Below are 15706 nucleotides of genomic sequence, written 5' to 3' on the forward strand. Positions count from 1 at the left end.
TACAACCAGTACATGCATCCAAGTAGACAATGTATTCATAAAGTCTACCTAAAGCGGTCTAGAAAAAGAAATCTTATATCAATGTTAAAGTAACTATTCCATCTTCCCCTGCTTGCAAGTATGAGCTAGGATGCAGACTGAGAAATTTCCAAAACTAAATGTTAAGGAATGCCATTATGTTTATAAGAATAGTAAAAGAAAAAGTTCCACAGTTCTTATGCCTGCAGATTTACATCAGGACATTTGGAGCCAGGATCTATAGTAAACAGCAGTTTAAAAGTATTCCAAGAATGTGCCATGCACACAAGTATGCATGTTATACCTAAACTGGGCTGGTGTTTGATATACATGGAATAATTCTAGGCAAATACAAATCTGGGCTGTCGGTTATCTAATCACCATCTCAGAAAGTCTTTCAGCTACATTTCGCCTTTTGATGATTTTACAGGAACTGATTTGAGGGGTGGGGATTATATCCACCAATCCCCCACTAAACATAGAGTAAATAGTACAAAACAACAAGTAAGTCCGTCCAGGTAATCTTAACAGTTGCACGTCAACTGTCAGAAACAATGACCACAATACACAACAACTGTAATATAAATCTTTTAGTTCTTAGTTGCTTATCATCAATGTTATATCAGAGGAAGTTGTGCAGTGTGTACATTAATGAACAATAAAATGTTAGAGTTGCTGTATGCATCAGGTGCCTGAAGATATACGAACTTTATTAGTATAACATCTTCAGCATCAAAGTGGGCAGGGCCCCCCTCTATTTTGTGCTCTAGACTATGCACACTAACCTAAAATAGTATTTTTCTCCCTCCCCACTACAACATAAAAGATTTCAGCCCATTTTATAAATTAAAGCTTAAGCTCTTTGTTTCACATCTGTCCTTAAGCACTAATAAATGAACTCAGTTTTCCTCTGCAATGCAAACATCACGAAAAAAACACAAAAAGAAAGCATTTTTAAAAGTTGTTATCATATGAGTTCATAAATACGCACCTGCTAACCTGCTTAGTATGTTAAATTCTGTCAGCAATTCACAAGGCCAATGACTTGGATCGTATAACTCCTTTTCTTCAGAACAGACGGACAATACACCAAAAACCTGCGTTACTAACCTCTGTATTCCTCCTGGAAAAACTCTTCTCTAAACTCTGCTCAGCCAAATTATAAAACCCACCTACAGCCAGCTTTGCTAATGAAAAGGGGGTGCTTTTCTGAACAATAGGAGAATTCCTCTGCATTTAGAATGCAGAGTTCCCATTAGAGCTAAGAATCAGAAACGCCAGTTTACCTCTGTTTTTTTAATTGATATTGTCCCAGCCCTCTTCTACGGTCCAGTGAGACAGTGTTTGTGAAATGATTAAAAAGAACGTGATCTGATCAAGAGGATAGAATAATGGGAAAGGAATGCTAGGTTAGCCACAGTGCAAAGTGCTGGGAAAGAAGACCAAGAGACTTCTTAGCCTATTGTTTTTATTCCCATCTGCTCTTTAGACATCTTAGAACACTTTGATTATTTATTTACTCTGCTAAAAATGGGTTAAAAGTTGCTCACTTATATCAGAATTTGGGAACAAGTTGCAAATCACACACACACACACTCACGCACACACACACACATGCACACATATATATAGAAAATAAATAAAAATCCTTGAATTATATCAAGTTTCCAAAAGGTCATCACTGTCTCTGCTGTGGCCTTTTCCCCATCCCAGATCCTCTATCAATATGTCATAGTGAGTTAGGCAAAGACAAAAGAGAGGCTCAGTGTGAAAACTGCACATATATCTAATCCTGACAAAGCAATGAATAGGCCTTCACAAGTATAATTATACTTGTTTATTTGTTACCACGTACGGAGAGCTGATGAAAAAATCCATCAAAGTGGTATTATGCAGACACCAAGAGCTTCTTTTCTTTGGTTGCTAAAGCCACATTGAGGCTTAAATTCCTTATTGTTAAATTCAGAAGAAAGGGGGGGATTTTGGTTAGACTTTTTTTTGCATCAGTTGCTGACAGATCTTTTGTATACAGCGCTGTATTATTAGATGCATTAGCTAGAGGCTTGCTCACTCAGCTCACTCATTTTAGACCATACAGGAATCCATAATTATAAAGTACTGTACAGAGTACCTTTTAAACAGGGTGTGGCAGGCATTTGGCTGACCACAAGTCAAACAGATTTAAAAACAGTCCATTTTCTCACAGTTTGGGTATTTAGAATATCCAAAGACAGGTAAAACTACCTGCACAAAAGTAATGAATGTGCATTCTGAGAGAAATGTTAAGTGTCGAACTGAATATTGTTTTAGATAGTACAAAATACAGTAGAGAGAAAACTTACCATGCTGCTTCTATAATGGAATTCTAGCCTAGCTGCATGTGGGAAGCTTTCTGTACATCCATCTAAAACATGCTTCCAGCACATGAACGAAAACCCTGAAGAACCAAAGTAGCCATTGAAGCAACTGCAACATACTGTGGCAGTTGTATGATACAAGGAAAACATTTTTCAGACCAAAAGTACTAAGTAGCCATTACACTCTAACAGACCCTAAATCAAACAGCTTTACAACAGTATGATTTGAGGGTCCAGGGTTGGGGGAAGGGTGCCATATATGCTCCCCTCACCCTTTCACAAAACAGAATTATATCAAAGTAAAAGCAATATGCATAGTTAATGTCTTTGTGAGCTTTCCAATTTAAAACAGAAAAGCTGTAATTTTTCTTTGCTGGCAATCTGGAAACACTCTGGAGTTAATTACAGCTGATTCAAAGTGAACGACACAAACAAAGACCAGTCTATGTCCAGACAATTATACTGCATTAACCAGCTTAGAGCTTCCTGCTGATGTTTCAGGGCTCTTCTATTACACCCTTCTACCTTCCCAGCACGAAAGAAAATGCTTCTGCAAGAAGGAATTAATGAAGAGAACTGCAAAAGAATGTGTGACGACCTCTCCTGACACGGCAAAAACTTTCCACCCATGTCACGACAAAGGGGAGAAGGTAATTAAGTTTGAATAAAGGGATGTAACCAAATATACCGTGCACTTAAAATAGCACTTTAAAAAGAAAAGTTTGCAAACTGAATCCCAGACTGGCTGTTCAATCGCTATATTGTTTCAACGCATTCTCCTTTATCATTCTTAAAGGCTATCTTTTGGATTTTTAATACTAATATTCTAATGCAAACTCATGTGACTGATGAGCTCTTCCTCCCTCTCAGGATAGTTTCTTTGTTTTATATCCTGAATAATCAGTGGGAGAGCATACACGATAGCAAGATAACAGGCTTTGGAATTTTTAATTTAATTATAAGACTGAAATACCATTGCTTTAGTCTCCTGTATTTTCTCCAACGGTTTCCATTAAACCACAGCAATTGCTCTCCCTTTGGGGCAAGAGCAGCAGCTCTCCACTAATCAAACTACTGCAGAGTATGCCTGATTTCTCCTGAGAATCATTTTATAACAAAGGCCTTATTTCTTATATTATCCTTGAAAACATTTAACCTGCAGATTCAGAGTTCAAATCATGTGGCTTGGTCATTAATATTTCACAGTGACGTCAGTCCAGAAAGTGAATCATGATAATTGACAATATCTCTTTCTCACGTTCCTTGTTTAGCTGAAGCTCTGGCATTACAAATGAAGTCTAAATACTTAACCTACAGCTAAAAGTCTGGAGTTTTGAAAACACTTCATAGAGCAAAGCAACTTTTTCCTCATTTCTTTCTTTTAGACAAAAGTGCACCTGAATGGCAGTGACCTAGTGAGCTTTAAGCAGTAATCACTTTCCTTTGTCTTATCTATGCAAAGTAGGATTAGGGTTACAATGATGACTGCTTAATCCCTTTGATTTTCCTTTACTAAATAAATATTAATCTACAAATCAATCAAGCCCTTTATTGTATTGCACACAACATACTCCATGAAAGGTTATGTAAATTACAGTCATTTTTACAAGCATGTTCTGAAAAGAGCTCCATGTTTCTCTTTTCACTCCAAAATCTGTATTAGATTTGAAAGTTCAAGTTAATAATCCTGCCCAACACAAAAGCTTAAGCACCACAGGATCAATTAGGTCTTATTTATTTCCTTTAAAATCCGCTACATTTATTATTTTGGAATTTATTGGTCACATTTACTATGTTTATTCAAATATCAATGGCCTCCATTTGTAAAACCGTCACAATTTAATCTATTTCATTGCATCCAATATTAGTATACATCATATACTGTGCTGCCCAATCCTAATCATATTTACTCAGAAGTACACACCACTTACTGAGAAGTAAGTACCACTGACATAAACAGAATTTGCCATCAAGTAAGCATGCTTAGGGTTGACCCCTTAAAGGATGTTAACAATTGTAAACTTTAAAAGAGAAAATATATTGGTTTCACATGTCACTTAAATTAGCAATCTTCTGTGCTAAACATACATGCTAAGACATAGGTTCCATTTGGTTGAGTGAGGCATGTATCTGAATACATATGTTTAGGGTCAGAATGAACAAATAATTAATATCAAAAGCTGAAACAGCAACACCTTCATATCTGTATTTACTATGTAAATATGAGACAATAAATATTTTGACATAATTGTCTATTACCATCCAAATATGCTTTATAAATATCATAATCTCTTTTATTCAAAACCATTCTTGCAGATTTGATTAGGCACACAGGTTAAATTTACTAAGACTAATAATACACAGAAGAGGAAGAAAATACTTTTTAAAGCATTTAGTGCTATATAACAATACTGTAGTAGTTTTCTTCCAAAAAATAATAATCAGATATTTAAGTAAGCACTGCAATTCTTGTGTAATTAGCAATACTGCAATGCTAGTAAAGATCATAATGCAGCAGAATATAGAAGAGGCTTTTAAGTACAATACACAAGGTTGTACAAAATGAAAGTAATGATACTACTTATGACTGGAGCATTGCCATACTTAAGGAGCAAGTCCACAAGGAACTGTTCCTGTAGAGTCCCTAGGAATGAATGGGAGTTGTGTTCAATGACACAGGTTTCAGTAGAACTTAACATATGCCACTGTGCACTGGACTGTAGCATTCAATATGATTTCATATTAGACATCTAGCCTGTCACTAGAATAAGGTTTTAAACAAAGCTTAGCCATTCATAAGCCACCTATTGTTCTAGAATAATCTAGTGGCAAATTTTGTTTGGATAGTGAAAGATCAGCTGGGACATTTGTTTTTATTATGCAAAGCCTCTTGTCATTTTTTTTCCCAGCACAAGTTAATTTGACTGCTCTGCATAAGTGAAGTGAACAATTCAGTAATTAACTTTTGTGTTTTAAAATGTATGAACTTTAATTAGTTTTCATTATAAACAAACAAACGTCAGCCGTAATTATGAGCTCCTTGCTTTAACTACATATTATCCCTTTTCAAACAAACTTGATGTCAGACAAATTAAAATCAAGGAGCCAGCAATTTTGAGTTGAATTTTACATGATCTGTCAGTAACTTGATTACTTAACTTCAATATCATTACATGAAAAGTATTTCTGTAAAAATAATTACAAGAATTCCAACAGGAGACAGATTTAATTGTATTGATTCAAAAGATACATGCATATAAGAACCGCATTTAAGCAGCAATGCTATCTTAAATCTACAGTTACCATTCCAATGAAAATAAAAATGCCCCGGTATAAAAAAAGACCATTTTCGAGTGATATCTGCTACTACCAGTTACAAAACTAACTAAAATAGTTCTTTAGCCCATCATCTTTATACTTTAAGCAACAAAATATCAATGTGCAACAACTTCAAGGCATAAAGACTTGGAGGTTTATTTACTGACTAGTGTATCTATTAAGACTAGGAACAAGTGGAGCTGTCAGGGCATAATGAAGGTAAATGATTAGTTAGCACTGAGGCTGAGCTCTTCTTCAATGCAATAAGAGTTAATTAAAGTTTACCACCAAACATCAACCAAAGCAGGATGTTGATCAGGTTTCAGCATTAAGTGCAAACAGACAATGGTTGGCAGCAATTAGTACAACTATCAAATGACATGCAACAATAATTATACATTTAAAACATCCCAGTGTCTGGTGGGGAAAGAGAATCTAATCAGTCCCCTTTGACTATGCATACCAAAAGAGCAGGAAACAGGTATCAGATTTTTCACACTGTAAATCAATAGAACTGAATATACACACCCAAAAAGTACACAAGTATGGTATCTGAAAATAACATGAAATAGAAGAAATGTAGAGACTACTCGTTACAAAGATAAGTTCTGGTTAGACAAAATAAATTACTCTGCTGATAGAGTTCAAAATGGCACATAAGAAGGCAGGCAAGTGCTTAAGGTTTAATGACCATTGTGGCAATTTTATTCAAAACTCCTACACAAGAGGCAAGGTAACTTGGCATGTCCAGTTCTAGCTGTTAAAGCTCACTGTCACAGATGGAACACTCTTGAAAACGCAGCATCTAGCTGCACAACCAAAGAAACCTACGCCAGAACATAGATATTACATCTGGTTGGAATCAACGGCATATTGCATGAACAGAAATACTTTTCTACTCATGCAAGGTGCCTCCCCCCCAATTTTACTGATTCCTTCATTCCACTGCAGCTGGTCAAACCATATCACACACTATTCACAAGAGTCTCCTCACCCTCAAAAGTAAATTTTCCAGGGCAGTAGGGAACTGCATTGAGGAGGATGGAAAAAAGTTTCATTGTACAAGTGAAACTCTGATCGCACTTCTGGTTCCAACTAAGCCAGCTCCCAAGGTGCTGTTGCAAGCCGTTTGCTCACAAATGCATGCAGTCAGAATCCTACTTGCTCTTAATCCTACTTGCTCTCAAACCTGTTTTTTCTTTCAAACCGCTTTGCTTAACCCCCCCCCCCAAAAAACCCTCTCTGCTTTTCACCCCTAATTATTGTTATTCCAACTATAAACAAGGTAGGACACAATCCACATTTAGGCTCAGTTGCCAAAGCTAGTCCCTTTCTCGAATGAGGTGTTAGATTGAGTGGTTGCCAGCAATTCCAAGCACTATTGGGTGGAAATGATTTTCTGAATTCATTTCAGTCTGGATTGTTGCCTGCATTTGGAGCTGAAGCTGCCTTGGCTGCCCTGATGGGTGACCTGCACTGAGAAAGCCAAAGGAAATGCAACTCAGTTGATTATTCTGGATCTATTGGCATTTTTTGACACCAGTGATCATTGTATTCTTCTGGATAGGTGCTCTGGATTGGGAATTGAATACATTGTTTTTCAGTTGCTGTTTTCCTACCTGGAGGATGGATTACAGAAGCGGGCATTGTGGGATGTCTACCCCATAACTTTAATATTATGGGATGTCTAAGGATTCATCTGCCCCTTATGTTGTTCAACGTTTATAGGAAGGTGTTGAATGAGTATTATAGAGCTGGATGTCATCAATATGCTGATGACCCAAGTTATTTCTTGGCAAGCTGAGTCAGGTGAGGCAGAAGTGCCAGTCTGATATTTAGACACAAAAATAGAGTGGGCAAGGGTCAATAAATGGACACTTAGTCCTGAGAAGATGGAGGTGATCAGCAGTGGAGGTGATCAGCAGTGTGTCTACCCAGGCAGCCAAGTGTGAATTGTGTGGTTCAAGTAGCCTCAGTGACATAAAGGATCTTCTATCATTTGAGGCTGATAAGCCAACTGTGATCCCTCCTAGTCAGAGATAGTCTAACCACAGTTGTTCATGACCTGGAAACTTCACAGATGGATTACTGCAAAGGGCAGCATTTGAAGACAGTTGGAAACTGCAGCTAGTTCAGAACACTGAGCTGGGTTGCTGTCCACTGCGATCTTTCACCAGAGTTCTTTTTCTGGGTTTCACTGCTGTCTGACATGCAGCAGGTGGCAACTGCAGAGGGACCCTTTTCGTGATGGTTCCTCTCCTGAAGAAGTCCTGCTTACAGACCTCACTACTGTCTTTTAGTCACCATGGAAAACGTTTCTGTTTTCTAGACTTCTAACAAGTCTTTAACTTCCTTAAGCATTTTTTAATGCAGTTTTATCATTTATTTCAGTTTGCCATCTTTTTCAGTTTTGTTGTTTTAGCTCATTGTTTTGATTTGATGTTTGAATGCTTTATTACTATCCTATCGTATCTTAGATTATCCTCCCCCCCTTCCTACACTGTTGACCATCTTGAGAACATATCTGTGTTGAAGGAGAGCAATACAAATTGTGTTAGTAAATAAATAAATGCACTATTTCTTTGGTCATTATGTTGGTCTAAACAAAAAATGAGGATAGAGGTTTGCATAAAATTTGCATAAGCTTGTGTGTGTTTGTGTGAGTGTAGATAGACACACATTTGGAAATAATTACTGTTTAAATTTAAATACAAAATATCTCATCATAGTGGAATAGATTCTGACTGGGTGATCTGTGTGCCTGCTCAGTCTGCTGTTCTGGAGCTCACTTTTGATGGGCAACTTCAAAGTCTCCGCTTCCCCTTCTTATTGTTATGAACAATATTGTGAGACAAAGATGGATAGCCAAAGGTGGCTAAATATTCCCCATCAAGTTCCAGACATTCAGCTCTGACCATTCTTGAATCTATCTTCAGTCCAGAGGAGTGGAAAAGTAACCATCAGAAAACCATTTAGTAATAAGAATGAGGGCCTACCAGATGAAGCTATCTACTGCTGGCTAGCCTAACAAACGTTATTTCAACTCAGCCCAAAGAATATACACAGCAGAACTGCTCAACGGTCACAAATGTTTGAGAAACAATCTACATGAAAAACTCCTGTAGATGCTTTATCATTTGATCTCTGCAACAAGGTTGTCGCATTCTTTTCCATGAAGGCTCCTATGCTTTCAACTACTGAAATTCTAAAACTTTGGATAATTAGTCACTGCTGAAGAATAAATCACACTTAAGAGCTACCACAACTGCATGCTCCTGACGCTGTGCAGTTCTGAATATGAAGCAAAGGTGCATAACTCCATGACATTGCTTATGTGTTTCCGCTACGAAATAATCACCATCTGAACTGCCTCTTTACCTGTCACATTTCAAATGGCAAGCCTAGGAATTAGCATTGGGGCCCTGAAAAAGGCGGCACACAATTGACATTAATTAAAGGTAAAGGTCCAGTCGCGGACAACTCTGGGGTTGCAGCGCTCATCTCGCTTTACTGGCCAAGGGAGCCGGGTCATGTGGCCAGCATGACTAAGCTGCTTCTGGCGAACCAGAGCAGCACACAGAAACGCCGTTTACCTTCCTGCCAGTGGTACCTCAGGTTACAGATGCTTCAGGTTACGCGATTTCGGGTTGCACACTGCACTGAACCCGGAGGTACCGGAACGGGTTACTTCTGGGTTTCGGTACTCATGCATGCCACACTTTGCACATGCGCAGAAGCGCCAAATCGCGACTCACGCGGTGCTGCGGGTTGCGAATGGTGCAGGTTGCGAACGTGCCTCCCGCACGTTTTTTGAACTGCTAGGTTGGCAGGAGCAGGGACTGAGCAACGGGAGCTCACTCCGTCGCGGGGATTCGAACCGCTGACCTTCTGATCGGCAAGCCCTAGGCTCTGCGAGAGAATGGATAGATACTGAGAGCTGCTTCACACTTAAGAAATAAATCGTCAAAAAGGTAGTGTACGTGACTTGAGCTTCTTCTTTCCCTGCTTCTGTTATGACATAGGAAGTAGAGTGGGTTGCCCCTCCTGCTTCTTTGTAACACACAAGTCAGCCTTAAGGAGGCCAGTCTCTCAAAAGCACTGGAAAAAGAGTCTGGGCTCCATTGGAGCCAGATGAAAGTTGGTTTGCAATATAAAGAAAGGGAGCTACTCCATGGAAATGTTTAGATACTGTGAATTAAAAATTCAGAGAGAGAAAAACATCCATAGGAAGTAAGAATGATAAATGTCATTCAACTCTGATGGTTCTTTTGTTACACTGCCTCCCACAGATGTCCTAATAGAATTAACTCTCAACTGAAAGCTGAAAAGTCACTAAGATGCAGTTTCTCAGAATGTAAAAGATATTCTGCATTTTAACATGATGGCATAGAGCTAAACTAAACTAAACAATTGCTAAACTGCAATAAGACCAGGCTGTGATGTTGGATATCAGTCATTTTACTGGAACGTGTAAATTTGCATCACTAAATTTTGTTAACACAATGCCTCACTATTTTACAGTTATGGGGCTGCAGCCAAGGGCTGTGTGACAGAAATTATCCCTTCTCCCCCCACTCCTCAACAACAAACTTCATTTTCCCAACTAATTCTGTTATGCTAGGGATTTGTGCACAGAGTTTGCTAATCCAAGTATTTCCCTAGAGCTGCATTTAAGCTATAGCCCACTCCCAGCACAAAAGTGTCTCCAAAAGCCCTTTCGCCCCCTTCAGCACTCATACGCTCATTGGTCCTGACATTTTCACTTCAGCCATGACAAATGAGCTGATAGCAGTGATCAGATTGCACACAAGTACTGCTTTATCTAAAGACATATCATTAACTCTCATCACTATCTTCCACTATGATTCTTCTTTTGTTAAATTTGTTGTGAAAATGCAAGTCAGTTTTAACGTATCTAAACCTAAGTAAACACAAATAAGCTTAACTAAATAAGAAAAGGGTAGATATGGACAGGATCAGAACATGACTACTATTAACTAAATGTTTCTCAAGGGACTTAAGTAACTGTACTCAACCTCTGCCCTAGTGCAAACATGCCAGTTAAAAGTCTTCTAAATGTCCCTTCCCCCATTTTTAGAGACACATAAATAAAGTGAATCAATCAAACATGCCTAGTAAATTAGGGAACCAATTTTCTGACTCTTAGGATGACACTAGCTATCTTTTTGTAATGTAACTTCACTTGCATTTTCTATAAGTAAACTTTCTCATTTCAGCTTTGGTAAAATCAGTTCATCCCTTTAAATTAGCAATTGCAGCACCAAAGCTAAAACGTTATGAAAGAAAATTACTAGGTCCAGAATAAGCAGAGCAATTTTTCCATCAAGGCAGAAGAACCAAAGTCCCAGTTACAGAGTTCTCATTGAATCTAGAAGCTTTGCAAAGTATTTGTTGTAACTTCTCCTAGCAATTCAACTGAGAATAAACATAGAGACAGAGTCAACTGTAACACAACAGATCTTGGGAATGGAGGTCATGCTTTGAGGTAAAGTGCTATTCACTTCTGGACCATGCAAGAAGCTCTTTATCCCTGTTCTTATTGGAATCAGTTCCCCTTACTAGAGCAAGAACAAAGCCAAGTGCTCATGTGTGGTTTATGAATAAATCAGAGGTGAGCCACTTTAAGTGCCGCCCGTGATTTTCCTGTTGACAGTGAGCACTTAAACAGGCTTCTAGGACCAGCAACTCCTGGCAATTCTTAATAGTTCCTAATCTGCACCCTGCTTCATTTCAGACAAGAAGTGATTCACCCTATTTTTCCTCAAGTCTTCACCTCTTGAATAACTTTTGTGCCACCTTCCTAGAAGCAGGACTGTCCCATTTCACATGTCAAAACTGCATAAATAAAGCAGATCTTATATAGGAAAATCAACTACTGCTAGTAAAATAAATAAATACTATGAATTGCAGCCCATGTAATTAACAAACTATTATACCACTTAAAATTTCAATCACAAACTATGCTAACATTTCTCATAATTCTTGAAATATCGAAGAATGAATATTGTAAATCCTTTTAATGTACTACTGTCAACTGCTTTTAAAATCAAATACAACATCCTGAGAACCCTATGTTTTAAATAACAAAAATGAAGAGTCGGGACGAATGCTAACACGTCAGAAGATAGTCTTTAATTTACAGCATTGGTGACTAGGGCAAACTATTGCAACATACAAGAAATGAACAGAATGCTCTGAGCTTGTTTTATGGTATTTGACAACACCACTGATTTTAAGAATTAAGGTTCAGCACTGTAGTAATAAAACTAATGTTTGTATTTTAAGTTTTACATCTTAAACTATGATATTGAACTGCCTCTGAAACATAAATTATACTTTCAGAATGTAGTCTTAAGAGCTTTACTTCCCAAGGGTTTCATCACATATACAACAAACTGACCATCCTCATCACTTTGGCCCATGATTTTCTACGTTTCATAAACTTTACACCACTGTGATGAATCAGAAACTGAACAGAACCTATCAAGGAGAAGCTTGAAGTTCCAACTGCATGAAAAAGACATCCTGATTCAACTATAGTAGATCAGAGTTTCACTTCAGTGCTACAAATACCGTTGACAGATCAAAGATTAAAAATAAAGGGACTTCACCAAGAATGTGCTTCATCTTCTTCAGAGTGCTGTAGCATTGAGAAAGAAGGGCCACCAATTCTATTCTATTTGATTGAGTAAAAAATGAGACTAAACGTGAGGCCTAACTGTGTCTCATGGACATGGCTGTAGCAGAGAGCCCAGACGTAAAAGGTCAAACAGTGAAAGTTGTTCTGCACTTTCACCTAGATTTAACAACAGAGCAACTCTAGAAAAGTTTGGTTTTCTTTGTTGTTCTGAGTCCTTTGTATCTTGACCTCAAATTGGATGCAACAGAGAAGACTCTGCCTTTGAAGTTGTAAAGCAGATAATAGTGGGATCTAGGACTGCCAGCTTTTTCTTGGCTCTACTCCTGTGCCACTGAGAGCAACTATGCACTCAGTTAAGTGAAGTTTTTCCTCACCATTTTATCTCTCTGCATGGGAAAAACTCAAGAAGACCATTTTTGTGTTCTCTTACAGAAACAGGACCAGAATCAAGTAGGATCGCAAGCTAGGTGTGGAGTATTGGTGAATCCACCAAAAGTAACAGCCACTTACCTGCCAGATGGAGGGAAGTGGCACTTGCAGTCCAGCATGGCTGCCGCTGTAGGACAATATTTTGGCTTCATCATGGCTGAGGGAGGATACCATGTCCTCCTGCACTGGCCGTGCTGGCTGCTGGGGCTTGCCTGAGATTGCAGTCAATCACAAGTGAACGTGGGGGCACAGTTTAGGGAGTGGGCCAAAGGGAAAACTACTTCCCTTTAGTCTGCTCCCTGGTTATAAAAGCCAGCCATGCCCAGGCCTCAGCCTCAGTCATACAGGCCCACAATCTAGTCCTACATCGCAATACTGTATTACAAAAAGATGTTGAAGGCAAAGTGAATCTCAGTGATTCTAAATTGACTTCTAAATTCAATTATTATATTGTCACATACTAGGTTTACACTAGCATGAATGAACTGAATTTACATCTAAAGAAGCAGGCTTTTGATTTTAATTAATTTTTCACGACCTTTTTAGAATTGAACTAAGCATACAAAAGTTAGTTTAAAGGCAAAACATGTCCTAAATATCACGTGATTTTATGTTGTTTTACAATATACAAATGAACTGCCACTTCCATTTATATGACAAAGGTGTCTTTCCAGTGTCCACATGGTTCATAGGTGAATGAAACCTTCTTATCGCTACCTGAAAAATTGTAAGTTTCTATTCCGTTTCATTTTGATCTGGAACAATATATATAAATAAATGCAGGTTATCAACTCAAATAGGATTCGCCTAAGAATGATGTGGTGGCACTTTTACTAACCCAATCAGAAGGAATTAAAAGTACATTTTAAAAAAATCAACATCCTAAAAGATCTTCCTACATTGGAAAGTTAGAGGGAGGATAGAGGCCTACTACAAGGTTGCAGTCGACAGAAAAGCAACATGGTGGCAGAAGAAATAGTGGATATTTTGCATATTGCAAGGATGCCTTCCTGCACACTGTACATCTTAAGGCTGGTGTTGAAACTTTTACTTTCTAACCTATGATCTAAATACTGGTATATATATAGCTAGCTGTTCATTAAGAAGAGAGTTAGGCTGCATTAGCAGTGGTCAGCATTGCAGACTCCCAGCCAATATAGTATGGAACAGCCTCTTGCGTCCAAGCTTTGTGGCAAGAAAGACCAAGGGAGTAATAAAGTGAATCTGTAAACACAGAGGATGGTATGTGTAAAACTTAAATACTGTTGCAACTGCACACATTTTTATTCTATTAACACCTGGTACATCAAGCGTTAACTAACAATTATCATACAATTGATCATTCAATTGTATGGATGTTAACATACAATTGTTAACATCCCTTGTCTCTGTCTCTTCGAACTTTAAAGGGTGCTTGTTTGTTTGTTTGTTTGTTTGTTTGTTTGTTTTGGATTTTCCGTCATATATAAAGTTTAGGATAAAATATCACAGAGATAGTAATCACTTGGCTACATGTTCAAATCTACATCATAATATGAATATCTGATGTCCCCTACATAAACAAGAACTGAACTATTAAATCATAGAATAATAGAGTTGTAGAGTTGGAAGGGGTCCTGAGGATCATCTAGTCCAACCCCCTGCAATGCAGGAATATAGGGATCAAACCTGCAAGCTTTGTGTTACCAGCACTAATCTAACCAACTGAGGTATCCAGTCAGTGGCGTAGTGTGGGGGGTGCAGGGGGGGCCGGCCGCACCGGGCGCAACATCTGGGGGTTAGGGTTAGGGGGCGCAAATCCACAGGTTAGGGGGTGCAAATTACTTGCCTTGCCCCGGGTGCTGACAACCCACGCTACGCCACTGTATCCAGTGTTGTACTGTCTTTCACTGATAGAAAGTGAACCAAACAGAAAACATTTGTCAAGCTGAAAACAAGCTAGAACTGATCCAGAAAACATAATGGGTTGTCTTCTAGATAAGGTCTCTGCTGCAAGATGTCCAACCAAAGCGTATCTGTTCTTTCCTCTTATCTGATTCTTGTCTGTTTGCCAGAAACAAGGGAAATGATTCTTCAAAATATAGTCACATGGTTTAGTTGACGGTACACCTATAATCCAGCAAAGGCCAGGGTTCAAATCCTAACGTAGTCATGAAGCTCAATGGATGACTCTCCCAGACTAACCTACCTCACAGGGTTGTTTTGAGAATAAAAGGAGTAGAGGGAGAACAGTGTACTGTATGCCATTTTGAGCTGCTTTGAGGATAGCTGGGATAGAAATGTCATAAATAAATTTAATGGGGTGATCCTGGAAGGCAAGTGAGAAGAGAGAGAGAATGGAAGAAGAAACCAAATTCATGATGCAATAATTGGGGGGGGGGGAGGCCCTCTGCAAGTGAATACTTCAAACCTCTGACAAGAGTAATCTGTCCGTCCCCTAGCAGCCCACTAGGTGAGGATGAATAGGGAGGGAGGGAGGGAGAAGAGGTTGGCTTGTTCACATCTGTATTATTATTATTATTATTATTATTATTATTATTATTATTATTAACCTTCCTTTATCCAAATATCACAAGCGGTTTCCACAATAACCCCCCTGTCCATCCCTGTCTTTGGCCCCTCCTGCTGGTGGTATGTGGCCCACAACAGATTATCTATGCCATGATGTGGCCCTCAACAGAAAAATGTCCCCCTGCTATAGGGACTAATATTGCCCACCCAGTTCAGTGACAGCTATAAATGTGTTATGCCTGCATGTAAAAAAATTAATAATGTTCAGGCAGGTTTAATCAGTTCCCAGAATTAGAAAAAACATTACAAACAAATTACATTACAAATATTTTTAAAGCTGAAAGCTCATTAAAAGGGATGTGCACATTAAATGTGTCTTAAAATGGTAAACATTTTGCTCATAAAACTCAGC

General features: G+C 38.5%; 1 protein-coding gene across 8 annotated transcripts in view; it reads right to left on the minus strand.

Annotated features, from left to right (window-relative positions):
• The window catches only part of ZFHX4 (zinc finger homeobox 4), a 191449-nt gene that overhangs the window by 167041 nt on the left and 8702 nt on the right, over nt 1-15706 (minus strand). The window contains exon 1 of one of the 8 annotated variants that reach the window (XM_081873893.1): nt 2361-2562. The exons of 6 other annotated variants lie outside the window; for them this stretch is intronic. The gene's annotated coding sequence lies outside the window, so the exon portion shown is untranslated. Of the gene's footprint in view, nt 1-1009; nt 1123-2360; nt 2563-15706 lie in introns of those variants that run through there. One more of the 8 variants, XM_081873894.1, reaches the window with a different exon arrangement.

This window comes from Podarcis erhardii (assembly GCF_964252035.2).
Source record: "Podarcis erhardii genome assembly, chromosome: 8".
Taxonomy (NCBI): Eukaryota; Metazoa; Chordata; class Lepidosauria; order Squamata; family Lacertidae; genus Podarcis; species Podarcis erhardii.